General features: G+C 34.5%; 1 protein-coding gene across 1 annotated transcript in view; it reads right to left on the bottom strand.

Annotated features, from left to right (window-relative positions):
• nebu (solute carrier family 2 member nebulosa) overlaps nucleotides 1-12,293 on the bottom strand; it is a 135,157-nt gene extending 122,864 nt beyond the window's left edge. Inside the window, exon 1 of the mRNA XM_069822151.1 lies at nucleotides 12,072-12,293. The gene's annotated coding sequence lies outside the window, so the exon portion shown is untranslated. The remainder of the gene's footprint in view (nucleotides 1-12,071) is intronic.
• Nucleotides 12,294-12,495: the final 202 nt, after the last annotated feature.

A 12,495-nucleotide genomic window follows, 5' to 3' on the forward strand; every position in this document is an offset into this window, starting at 1 on the left:
TAAGAGACTGGAGGTATGCTCTATACCTCTTCCTGCTACACGACGGGGCATATAACGACGCACTGCCTACCAGTTATACATTTCAGCGAGTGCTGGCGACCGCTATTCTAGAGTAAATCTTTCGCCTTAAAATAATTTTTGAATTTAAACGTAATTTTTTATACAAATTCACTACATGTCTGTGATTAGGTGCACTCTAGCCACTTATTATAGCACTCATTGAATTGAAATTTTAGCCACTTACTGCTAATAGATGCTAAAACACACCCTACCAAAATTATTAATATATCTGCAATATTATGGGCATAGGGCTTATACCAAAATATATTGTAGCATTCGTCTGGAATATTCTAGTCGCGTCGGGGAGTTGTGCGTGCGTCTGGCGAGAAGGAGGGCGCGGGGAAACGGAAACACGAACCCCTGATGCTAGCCGCGGTGCGGAGTGAGGGGAAAGAAAAAGCGACTGTGACTGGGCGGAAGTAAGGAAGCATCTGGAGACCGATTGTTGTGGAGGTCCAGAAGCTTCGCGACGCGGAACATTCTAGAGGTTCGTGGTAAATAAATAACACCGTGAGTTGCCGACGAGAGTCAGTCAGTCGCGAGTAACTTAGTCTTCAGTCAGCCTTCAAGTCTTGGACAGCAGCGAGCAAAGTGGACCTGAGTTCGACGTGCAGTGAACTTGAGTGAGTCCATAACTGTGGCAGCGTCCACAGGGCGACGTATCCGGAAGGCTTGAGTTAGATATGCATAGAGATGAGCTTAAACGATATTTTCAAGTATCTGTGACAACTGTGACTGTGACAATTAAATATCTGTGACTTTCATCAGTGATTTTGTCACACCGATATTTTATATCGATACGTAGCATGAATTTCACCGATATTTTGTCACACCGATAAAAATTAGCAGGAAATATTGAAGAGCAGTGAAATATGAATGCGATTTCTCTATTCACACCACTCATCAGTGATTTATATGGGAAAATCCAACAAAGACATTATGTACATGTACCATTAACAAATAAATACTTACCTAACTGAACAGTAACATATCAAAAGTTAACCTCATGTACCAAGAGGTTATATTATAGATATTCAACCAGTTGATCATTTTTAAATGTAGTTGGGTATTGAGAAATTGAGGTTATATGATTATCCTAATCGTTTTAAAAATTGATGCTTTTTATTGTATGTAATATAATGGATAAATTATTTTAAGTCGTGCATTAACATTATAATATTGAGTCATAGAATAAAAATTAATGAAACATAAGTATTCGGAAAAACATTGGAAAATAATTACAAAACAAAACAGTTGTTCAGACAGGATTTTACACAAGATTAAGTACTGGTAACCAATGGTGTTATTATTTAAATCGTGTAATAACTACATCATTTATAATAAGATGGAGAAACTACCGCCAGATTGCTGTTATTGTATCATGCGCACGCGCAAACTACGACGTAGAGGACAGAAATATCAATCACAGAGTACTGAATACGGAGCAGATTTCGATAGCGATATTTTGTCACAGATATTTCGCGTCATCAGTCACAGATTTATCTGTGACAAAATATCGGTTTGTGAAATATCGGCCATCTCTAGATATGCAGTGAACTTGAACAGTGAGCTAGAAGAACTAGCCAAGGCAAGCGAACTGTGAACTGTGAACTGAGAACTGACGGTTTTGTTCTGCACTTAGCGCTTTGTGAACATAAATTGAAATTAGGAGTACATTGTTGTTCTTCTCAATAATTCACGTCGTGTATTGTCATTGTCGTCGTGTGGATGCAATAATGACTATTGTGTTGCTGTGTTGAGTGGAATACCCATTGTTGTAGGGTGAATTATTAAGAATAAAAGTCACATTGTTGACAGGTGTGGTGGTTAAAAGTTGAATAAACGTTACAATATTTTTGACGGTGAAGATTGGTACCTAATCACAGGCATGTAGTGAAGTTATATAAAAAATTGTTTAAATCCAAGAATTACTTTAAGCGGAAATATTTACCATAGAGCAGCCGTGGCGAAAATGCGACTCGCGAGGACATTGTGGCTCGCAGTGAGAGCTATATATTTCTCTTGCTTCTAACTTTCCCCAACCCCCACCCTCTCACTCACTGGAGTCAAACTGCGTTCCATTTGTATTTGTCTCTGACCTGCGAGTGGCTTATGTCTCTCTCGAAACCATGTATCTCTACAAAAACGAAAGTTTCAACTAGGATGGGAGGACGCATTTTTTTCTGTCAATATGACGAGAGTATTAAATGTATGATTTGTTCACGAGTATTAACGAGGAAAACGGTTGTATAACATAAAACGGCATTATACTACATGTTACTGATGAAATATTAAAAGTATGTGTTAATAATAATAATAATAATAATAATAATAATAATAATAATAATAATAATAATAATAATAATAATAATATCATCATCATCATCTCTGTACGTCGAACCTTTTTCAGCAGATATACGAATAATGCGTTTAGCTCTTCAATTTGAACTCACTGATTTACTATGTGATGTCAAATGAAAGCTAGATGTAAGGACTTGACAAATGTTGAACTTTCAAATCTTTGCCAAAAAATAAATATCCGAAGCTTCGTTCTTTCGCTTGCTCTGTTGAAGCCATGTTCGCTACAACTTACGTTTGTGAAAAATTATTTTCATCAATGAAAATAGTAGAAACCACATTTAGACCACGACTGACAGACAAATACCTTCGTGATCAACTACGACTGGCAGTAAGTGACATAATTCCTGATTTTGAAACTTTGTCGCAGAGACATTCTGAAGACAGTTAATTTTAGGTTGTGATAATGTTCATTTATTCTTCATTCCTTTCTTCGTTACACGTACTAAACATTGGTTTGTAACCTTATACTCTATAAAATTATATTTAAGTGCTTGACGTAAGGAAAATGAAAATCCGTTAATAAGTCAGACAGTTGCTTCACTTCCCCTTTGGGTGTCCACCTCCCTCCATAGGTGCTATGCACGTTGCAGGTTACACAGTGGCTCGGCGCACAACTACATTTTCACCACCGCTGCCCTAGAGTAACCATTCTCTTTTTATTTTAAACTTTAATGTGTATACTCACATCACTAAAAAATGAAAGAACTCTAATAAATAATATTACATTTATGACTGCTTGAAGATAGGTTATTTTTAGCATTATTTTGCATGTGATAAGGAGCAACTTTCCTTAAACTACTGCAGATTATAGACGAAATCAGGAGAAGATGGAGAGTGTTGGTGGAACGATAGAGGAAAACGGGAGTAACCCGAGTAAAACCCTTTGTAACGTCATTACGACATGGTCGAGGAGCGAACCCGGGCCGCCTGGAACTAGTGTTTGAACCACAGACGCGGCCAGCGACTTCCTTGTCTGTGTTGAAGATTCCGAACCGCCATTAGACTTTCATATATGGTAGTTGGATTTTCTGTTCATACTGTAGTAAATCAACATAAAACAAACCAAAGGACACACGCTCAACTCTGATGTAGAAAAATCTACCGGGTTCGGCAAGATTCCGTGCTGTGTAGACTACCATTTGAACGACAGCTTAGGCCTGAGTTTAATACTACAATTAATAGATTAAATGAAGTCATAAAAGAGATAAGATGGGATGTGAATGACACGGAAATGATCTCAACACAAATAAGAACTCAAGCCTGTCTCTTTGAAATACTAATCTCTGTCTTTATGTTTACTCAATCTCGTGTCATTACATACAATTCGCACACCCGTAAATGTGTTCATCTATCTGCAGGAAATTCGCGTCGCCTCGTAAACCAGTACTTAACAGATTTCCGGGAACAGCAATTTTGCAACGTTACGTTCATGTTCTGCTACTGGGCATTTAAAGTTACGTCTCCCCGGAAATTAAAAAAAAATGCTTCAGCTGTCTAATTCGCTGACTCTCAAAACACGAGATGAATTCGTATAACTGAGGAACTCGGATACTCGTTACCTCGGGCAACGTTGTAGCTGGAACATGACAGATTAGCTGCCGAGCTCGGAACCACAACATATTTGTAGCGTGGTGGGAGGTGTGATGAGCTGTTGACGTGAATGCAAGGTTACCAGCATTTGGGAAACATTATATAATATTTGACGTTTTATACACAACTATGAGACATGAAACGAAGAAAGATATTACTGATTTATCGAATTTTTTTTCGCATCTGGCACAATCTAACGTATCGTAACATTGGAATTACTGCACATTTAAAGGGTAAATAGACTTTCGCGGGAGAGCCGCAAGTAGGCCTAATTATCTGAAGGCAAAATATGAAATTTCGCATACTAAAGCATTCCTGCTAGCGGTATGGGAACAAGGATTTTCATGATGTGTAAAATTCAATTGACACCATGAATATTTCCATTTTTCATAATTATATAATAAATAATAATAACTTTATAATAAAATAAATATAATAAATATATATATAGACTATATAAATGTATAATAAATATATATTATATATAAATATATAATAAAATTACAAGCCATTTTCCAAATTTGAAATATTTTAAAATTGAAGCTTTTAAAAAAGAAATTTATAAAATTATTCATGATACATAACATTAATAAATGTTTTTTTAACCTTTTATTTCTGTCGACTATATTCATGTTTTTATTGAATATCACTGAATTCCGTCTGCTTGTCAATTTATATTCTTTCTTCTTTTTTTTTTGCTCTTGTATGTTATTTATTGGTTTGAATTAAGTTACTTACTGTATTTAGTAAACTGTCCTTGTAAATTTTATGCTATATTATTGGCTAAGACCACACCGTACACGAGCCTGCTCTTACGGTAGTGGTTAGAAACATTTCTGTTTTATAAATTTGATTTGTACTCGCTAGCTAGCTAGTTAAATAAATAAATAGATAAATAGGTAAATAGATAAATATATAAATATATAAATAGATAAACAGATAAATAGGTAAATAAATAAATAAATGGGCAAATAAATAAATAGGTAAATAAATAAATGTTGTTTACTGAACTGTCCGAAGATAGGTGTGAATCTCACAAGTGACACCAACAAGGCACCACTTGTGAGGCAACTAGGCCAGGAGATAATGGGGTAGGGTGGCCAGTTACTTTCCCCCTCCACTGCATACATCGCCGATTAGCTACATATTACACTAATCAGACTTCAAATGTACCGGTATACAAACAATTGTTCTTCCTCTAACACACATCGTCAAGTGAGATGTAAAGTGACGTCAAAAACTTTTTCCTTGCATTTTTAACTATGTCCTGATTGTACCTATGCAGTGTAAAATATTACCATGGCAACTAAAACTTATCATTAGGCTAAGCAAAGCCTGCATGGTATAGTCAAAAACCAAGGTAGACCTACAATAAAAATGTAAGGAAAAAGTATTTGATGTCACTGTACTTTTGATATTACATTTTTGTTACGCTTATTTTCTTTAGTTCTCTTCAGTGTAAAAAAAAAACGAATTACCTAGTTCTTACATTCAGGAAAGGGTTTGATGATGCTAAAGAATTATTTTTAATTATGTAGATTTATTGTATTTTATTTGGAAATATATTAAATACTTACAACTATTAATAACTAAAGGATTATTTTATAAATGATGTTGTAAACATGCTCCAAATGATTTAGGAATAAAGATATTTAGCATTCTAATATTTTTCCCATATTTTTTCCAAAATAAATTTATTTACCAAAATTTTCCTCGTATTATAACAAAACCGTTCTTATCATAACAACAGGTCTCCCTTGCTATGTGATGTTCAATTGTTTTTCCCACCCACCGCGTTCCTATTGTCATATCTGAATTATCGAACTATATCGGACTATAAATTGCTCATTTTAAAGAATGTTTTCTAAGGAAATATGAGCTCTGAGTGTATGACACTTTTATAGGTGTTAATCAGTATCTTTTCTACATATTAACTTCGAAATTTATAAAATTGTAATAGAGGTTTAAATTGACTATTACACTTTTACTACGTCATACTACTTTTGTTTGACCAATAAAACTGTATGACAGGGCGTGTTTCAACCAGTCATGACTGTTTATCGCTACAATTTTATTATTTCCTAGCATTTGTTTTTATCACTTTCCTAGCATGTTTTATCACTTCACTAACATTTGTTTCTTTTTTTTTTTTGCCAAAATTTGAAAATGCAAATTCTTTACGGAACTATAAAACAAGCTTTGTGATCGTCATTTGCCTCCCTCATAGACAGTCAACTGAAAATGGAGGCTCCGTTCAAACGTTTTGGTGAAGCTAACATTAGTGTAATAGAGTTTTAGTAAGTCAATTAATATTTTATTGTATTAGAGTACTTTATTTCTTCTAATCTTTATAACTTATACTTTGTTCTAATCGTGTAATAGTCGATTAAATTCCACTCGAGTTTTGTGTCTAGATAAATCAAAACCTCTAGTGAGATTACTATTGATAAATTTGTTAAATGTAGGCCGATATACCAACTTCACATACATTTTCGCAAATAACTGTGAAAAAAGGCTTTAAGAACATATTTCAAGAAATAAATGTGACTGATATAAAGGAATTTGAAAACATATTTTTTGATAAACGATGAGAAACGTTTGGTGTTCTTTTTAACACTGCAACCACTGGACCAACGAGGACGATTGGTGCAACTGCGTACAAATCAGCTGGGAGATATCTGTCTTTCATATATCATTTATGTCGCCCTCGGCTGCTGGGTTTTGAACCGGTGAACTTCTAGTACAATAGTAGGCATGGTGCACTTTTAAACGGAAACCGTAATTCATGTGATTTACATATCTAAGGAGCCACACCCACCACTGTTGCCTAACATAGCCACTTTTTCAACATTATTTTCTCAGACTTGGTACCAAGTGCATTATATAAATGTCATGTAAATTTAAAGGCAAAACCTTGAATGAATGCAATGAAATATGAAAATTACGAAGAATATTGCCTTACTGGAGTGCCTTAATATTTATACATCTTGAATACACAACTTTTAACACTATATTACTTTGGAATAGAATTATGGTGATTACTTTCACGTGTTAATATTGACCAGTTTCGGCTTGGGAGCCATCTTCAGAACTAGTGAGGTCCTTGGGTCTTCTGATGTATTCACCCTCGATAGTGGTGCGTTTGTATTGTGTAGTGTGGAGTCAAATAGTGTGTATTTTCAAATTCACTTGTGTGTTGACGATTTGTTATGGTGTGTTTTTGTGTATCTGTATATTTCGTATTACTCTAATGTGTCTAGTTTTTGGTTTTTCGGTTGGAGATGTAGAATTTCCATGCCTGTGTCTATGTTGCTGTAGGTGTGGTTGGCGTTTGTGACGTGTTCTGCGTATGTGGAAGTGTCGTGTGATTTGATTGTGGCTGTGATGCGTTCTTTGTAACATGTTTTGAAATGATCTGCCTGTCTCCGCTATAAAAGTTGTTACAGCTATTGCATATGAGTTTGTATACATATACCTGTTAGGTTGTATTTGTTTATTTGTGTTGTTTGTTTGTTGAGATGCTTTTGTAGAGTGTTTTGTGTTCTGTGTGCGATGTTGTAATTTAATTTCTTAAATGAAGATGCGATCTTGTGTGTATGTGTGTGTGTGTTTGTTTTCGTATGTTAGTATGTTATAGCCTACTTTCCCCATATCACCCTTAAGAAAGTTTTCATTACGGAGGAGAGAAAGGATTTCGGTTAATTAATACGTACTCTGAAGATCTTTCAACAGCTTTAGAACTTTTTCAATATGAAAAAAATTAATACAATATTCACCTCTGATTGAGGTTCTGGCTGATATTATCAGGCAGTACATCTCACTTGACGATATGTGTAGAGAAAGAACAATTGTTTGTGTACAACTTAAGTCTGATTAGTGTAATATGTAGTTAGTCGGCGATGTATGCAATGGAGGGGAAAAGGAACTGGCCAACTTACCCCATTATTTCCTGGTCTAGTTGCCTCATAAGTGGTGTTATGTTGGTATCATTTATGGGGTTCAGATCTGTCTTTGGACAGTTGACTAAACAACAAACACCAATATATTTAGTGTTCTGTAACCGTTTCAGAATTGATCAGACGCGAGATTCATTGTTAATATTATTACAAAAAACCACGCCGGAAATAAAATTAAAGTATATCTTGATACCGCGTTTATGGCTTTAAATCTAGCGCTCTAGTCAGGCAACCCGAGTTCGATCGATAGAATTTGTATTGGACAAAACAGAAGTTACACAGAGTACTCCTCAGGATACCCTTTTTCTCTCTATCATTCCCCTAAAACCATCTGTCTTCCCCTCATTTCATCTATCACCTGCAATGTTCAGATATAGGCTGGGGTGAAGTACCTGGGGGTAATGAGGTTTTCGATGGTGATACGGGAAAGGCTTGGCGCTCCGGGCTCCAGGGCTTATCAGGTACTCATCTGAGGATGGGACCTGGCCTTGTCAGGGCTGAGACAGGATGGACCGTATGTCAGCATCGGATTCACGAATTGTACCCAGGTCTCCTGTTCGAATTTGGACAAACACCGCATATATCGTAGCTATAGGGTTCACAATGGACCAAAGAAATTCTAAGGGCTGGGGTACGTCCACGGTTCGATTCTCTAAAAGTTAATCCAAGTTATTTTGATATGATATGGGCAATCAGCAGAGTTATCGCGTGTCTCTATTAAAATAAAATTAAACTGCATTTTGCAATATAGCTCATTCAATTTCCCTTTTTATTTGTTAGAAATTAATGCAGGAAATTCCTCGGTCGGCGAAATCGAGTAACATGCAAAGCAGAGCTACCGCACTAGAGGCCTCGGAAGGCCCTTGGGATGGCGGGCGGAATGTGAAAACTCCCACCTATTGAGGCAATCGGCATTGAGTTGCATAAGGATCTCATTCTTACGTACGGGGCGGCTTTGCCCCTAATGTAATATTCCTGGCAGTTATTTCTGTTAAGAGGTTGAGTGAATCCCAGAGCCGTTGTGTTGCCGGAAGGATTAGATCCACGGAGAAAATCCACGACACTATCTGCAATCGAATCCGCGACCTTTCTGTTACAGCTCAACGCCTTATTCGTAATGCTACCACATGTCCCCGAATAACATTACTAGTGAAATATTTCTTTCTTTTCTGGTGGACGAAAGCTTTGTCCTTGCGGTGAAATGTCCCGTTAGAATCCTGAAAATAGGACCTAATACCTACGGAAACTAATATTCACTACGTATTTTTTGTTTATTTTATCATTATAAGGAAAGTGCAAATATTTAATACTTTTTAATGATGCCGAAATCATTTCGCTGTGAATTAAATGGAACGTAGATTTTACTGTTGTGGAATGTAAAATATATGTATAAGTTAACTTTTAAATATATTTTTAAGTTAAATTTGCCAAAAATAGCGTAAAATTAAATGAAATAATTCAGATCCGCCTTATATCTTTCAGGGAGAAATTTTGGGATCCAAGAGGAATTTTCCTCTAGTTATCTGTTGCATTTAATAGCTTTAATTTCCAGTAAGTAGGATCTTCAGTATATAAGACCATGCACGTTGGGAGTTTAACCGACCCCCCCCCCATTTTGGAAGAGTGAGCGAATTAGTGAAATATTTCAATGTGATCCACCGGAGGTGTGTACACCATTTGTAATCGTAATATTGTAATTAATGATTTATCATAAACTACTTTATGAAAAAAATTCTCCCCTTCAAACACTCCCCCTTAAAAAAAAATCAATCCTGCGCACGGACCTATAAGTGTTAAGTAATCAATAAATGAGTAAAAAGTAAAGGAATAAAAATAGAAAAATGAAAATGCTGGTATGAGTAGTCATGACCTTATAGGTTATAAAAGTGATGGCTTGAAGATGGCAGTACTTAAACATACATTTATGTGCTTTGCAGCAGTTAAATTTAATTTATAAAATTGTGAATGATAAATGAAGTCATTTAGGCCTAATATGCATTTCCTGGATTGTATACAAAGTAAATTTTTATAATTTCAAAAGTATGACATTTTATATAATTTGTATTACTATTTTGTTTAAATAAATATATGTAATTAATTTTGCATAAAATCACAAATGTGCATGTTCTTGTTTTGCAATTTTATTATACGTATTTTTGCTTACGAAAAAATCGACGTTAAATATAATTATAGGCCTACAAGATAATACAAAAATTAAAATACTATATTAGTTTCCTATAATGATATTATAAACTATTTTTTTTTTGTTTCTATGGATATTTTCTACGATCAACAAGGGAGGTTAGGACAAATGACAGCTGATCCTTTAAGAAAGAGCGACTCCGAATTATTGCCGTCCTATTTGCTGGTAACTGTACATCACGTGGTCATTTGTGATTAATCTTCCGTTTTGGAAGCAGCAAGGACTTAGACGAAAATCACAAAAAATTATCTGAGAAACGTAGAACAGAAATTATTCTTTAAACAAAAATTAATTTATCTGAGAAACGTAGAACAGAAATTATTCTTTAAACAAAAATTAATTTATCTGAGAAACGTAGAACAGAAATTATTCTTTAAACAAAAATTAATTTATCTGAGAAACGTAGAACAGAAATTATTCTATAAACAAAAATTAATTTATCTGAGAAACGTAGAACAGAAATTATTCTTCAAACAAAAATTAATTTATCTGAGAAACGTAGAACAGAAATTATTCTTTAAACAAAAATTAATTTATCTGAGAAACGTAGAACAGAAATTATTCTATAAACAAAAATTAATTTATCTGAGAAACGTAGAACAGAAATTATTCTTTAAACAAAAATTAATTTATCTGAGAAACGTAGAACAGAAATTATTCTATAAACAAAAATTAATTTATCTGAGAAACGTAGAACAGAAATTATTCTTTAAACAAAAATTAATTTATCTGAGAAACGTAGAACAGAAATTATTCTATAAACAAAAATTAATTTATCTGAGAAACGTAGAACAAAAATTATTCTTTAAACAAAAATTAATTTATCTGAGAAACGTAGAACAGAAATTATTCTTTAAACAAAAATTAATTTATCTGAGAAACGTAGAACAGAAATTATTCTTTAAACAAAAATTAATTTATCTGAGAAACGTAGAACAGAAATTATTCTTTAAACAAAAATTAATTTATCTGAGAAACGTAGAACAGAAATTATTCTATAAACAAAAATTAATTTATCTGAGAAACGTAGAACAGAAATTATTCTTCAAACAAAAATTAATTTATCTGAGAAACGTAGAACAGAAATTATTCTTTAAACAAAAATTAATTTATCTGAGAAACGTAGAACAGAAATTATTCTTTAAACAAAAATTAATTTATCTGAGAAACGTAGAACAGAAATTATTCTTTAAACAAAAATTAATTTATCTGAGAAACGTAGAACAGAAATTATTCTTCAAACAAAAATTAATTTATCTGAGAAACGTAGAACAGAAATTATTCTTTAAACAAAAATTAATTAATCTGAGAAACGTAGAACAGAAATTATTCTTTAAACAAAAATTAATTTATCTGAGAAACGTAGAACAGAAATTATTCTTTAAACAAAAATTAATTTATCTGAGAAACGTAGAACATACAAACAATAACTTTTAAGTTTTTCAATTTATTCTATGTAATGAAGAAGTCACGAAGGAAATTGTTTGTTTCGGTTTGGAGTAAATCGTGATTTTGTTTGTTGTTTATTTTAAATAAAGATCAATTAGTTTGTTACTAAGTTTTTATTTCACCTGCATCGTACGAAGAAAATGCGTTCTGTCGTTTAGGATAAATCGCATTGCACAGATTGACAGACAGAAGGCATGCCTACCACCTCTTTTTTGTGCCAGAAATGCTGAAAATGTGTCTTTCCGCGATAATTTTTACTTTTTCGCGAAGTCGCAGCACTTCCACTTTATATTTCATATGATGTAAAAATAACAGCGCCCGGCATTGCATGCCGGTGATAATCTATTTGCAATTGTTCCACTAAATATAACACTTCCGGATATCAACTTATAAGCTGTCAGATTTGATGGGCGATCCTGACCCTTCACAATAAAATAAAAGTTTTCACATACCTGTAAATCGCCCAGATAAGCAGCTCGATCCTACGCTGACCGTCGACTGATAAGAACTGATTTAACGTTGATAGTGAGGCAAGGCGCGTCCTTTTAAAAGACTTCTAATTGAGATAACACCAATTTGAATATTAATTAATTATCACAGATTAGACGCTCGCCTTCGCTTATCTCGGAGCCGACCACATTTCACTGACCGAAGCCATGCACTGTGTGAGATAAAGTTTTCAAGGAATGCCAAGAAAAGTGACGTCGCGTTGATACGCTGCCCCCCTCCACGGGGTCTCCCCCCTCTCCGCAGGTGAAACAATGCGTGGCCGGCAGGCGAGTGGCTCCGTGTTGAAAGCGGGGTGACGTCGCCGCCGGTGCACTGGACGACCGTTATTACCCGAAGGGATGGAAGTGGGGAAGTGTTGTCACTGGA

This window comes from Periplaneta americana, chromosome 3 (genome assembly GCF_040183065.1).
Source record: "Periplaneta americana isolate PAMFEO1 chromosome 3, P.americana_PAMFEO1_priV1, whole genome shotgun sequence".
NCBI classification, from domain to species: Eukaryota; Metazoa; Arthropoda; class Insecta; order Blattodea; family Blattidae; genus Periplaneta; species Periplaneta americana.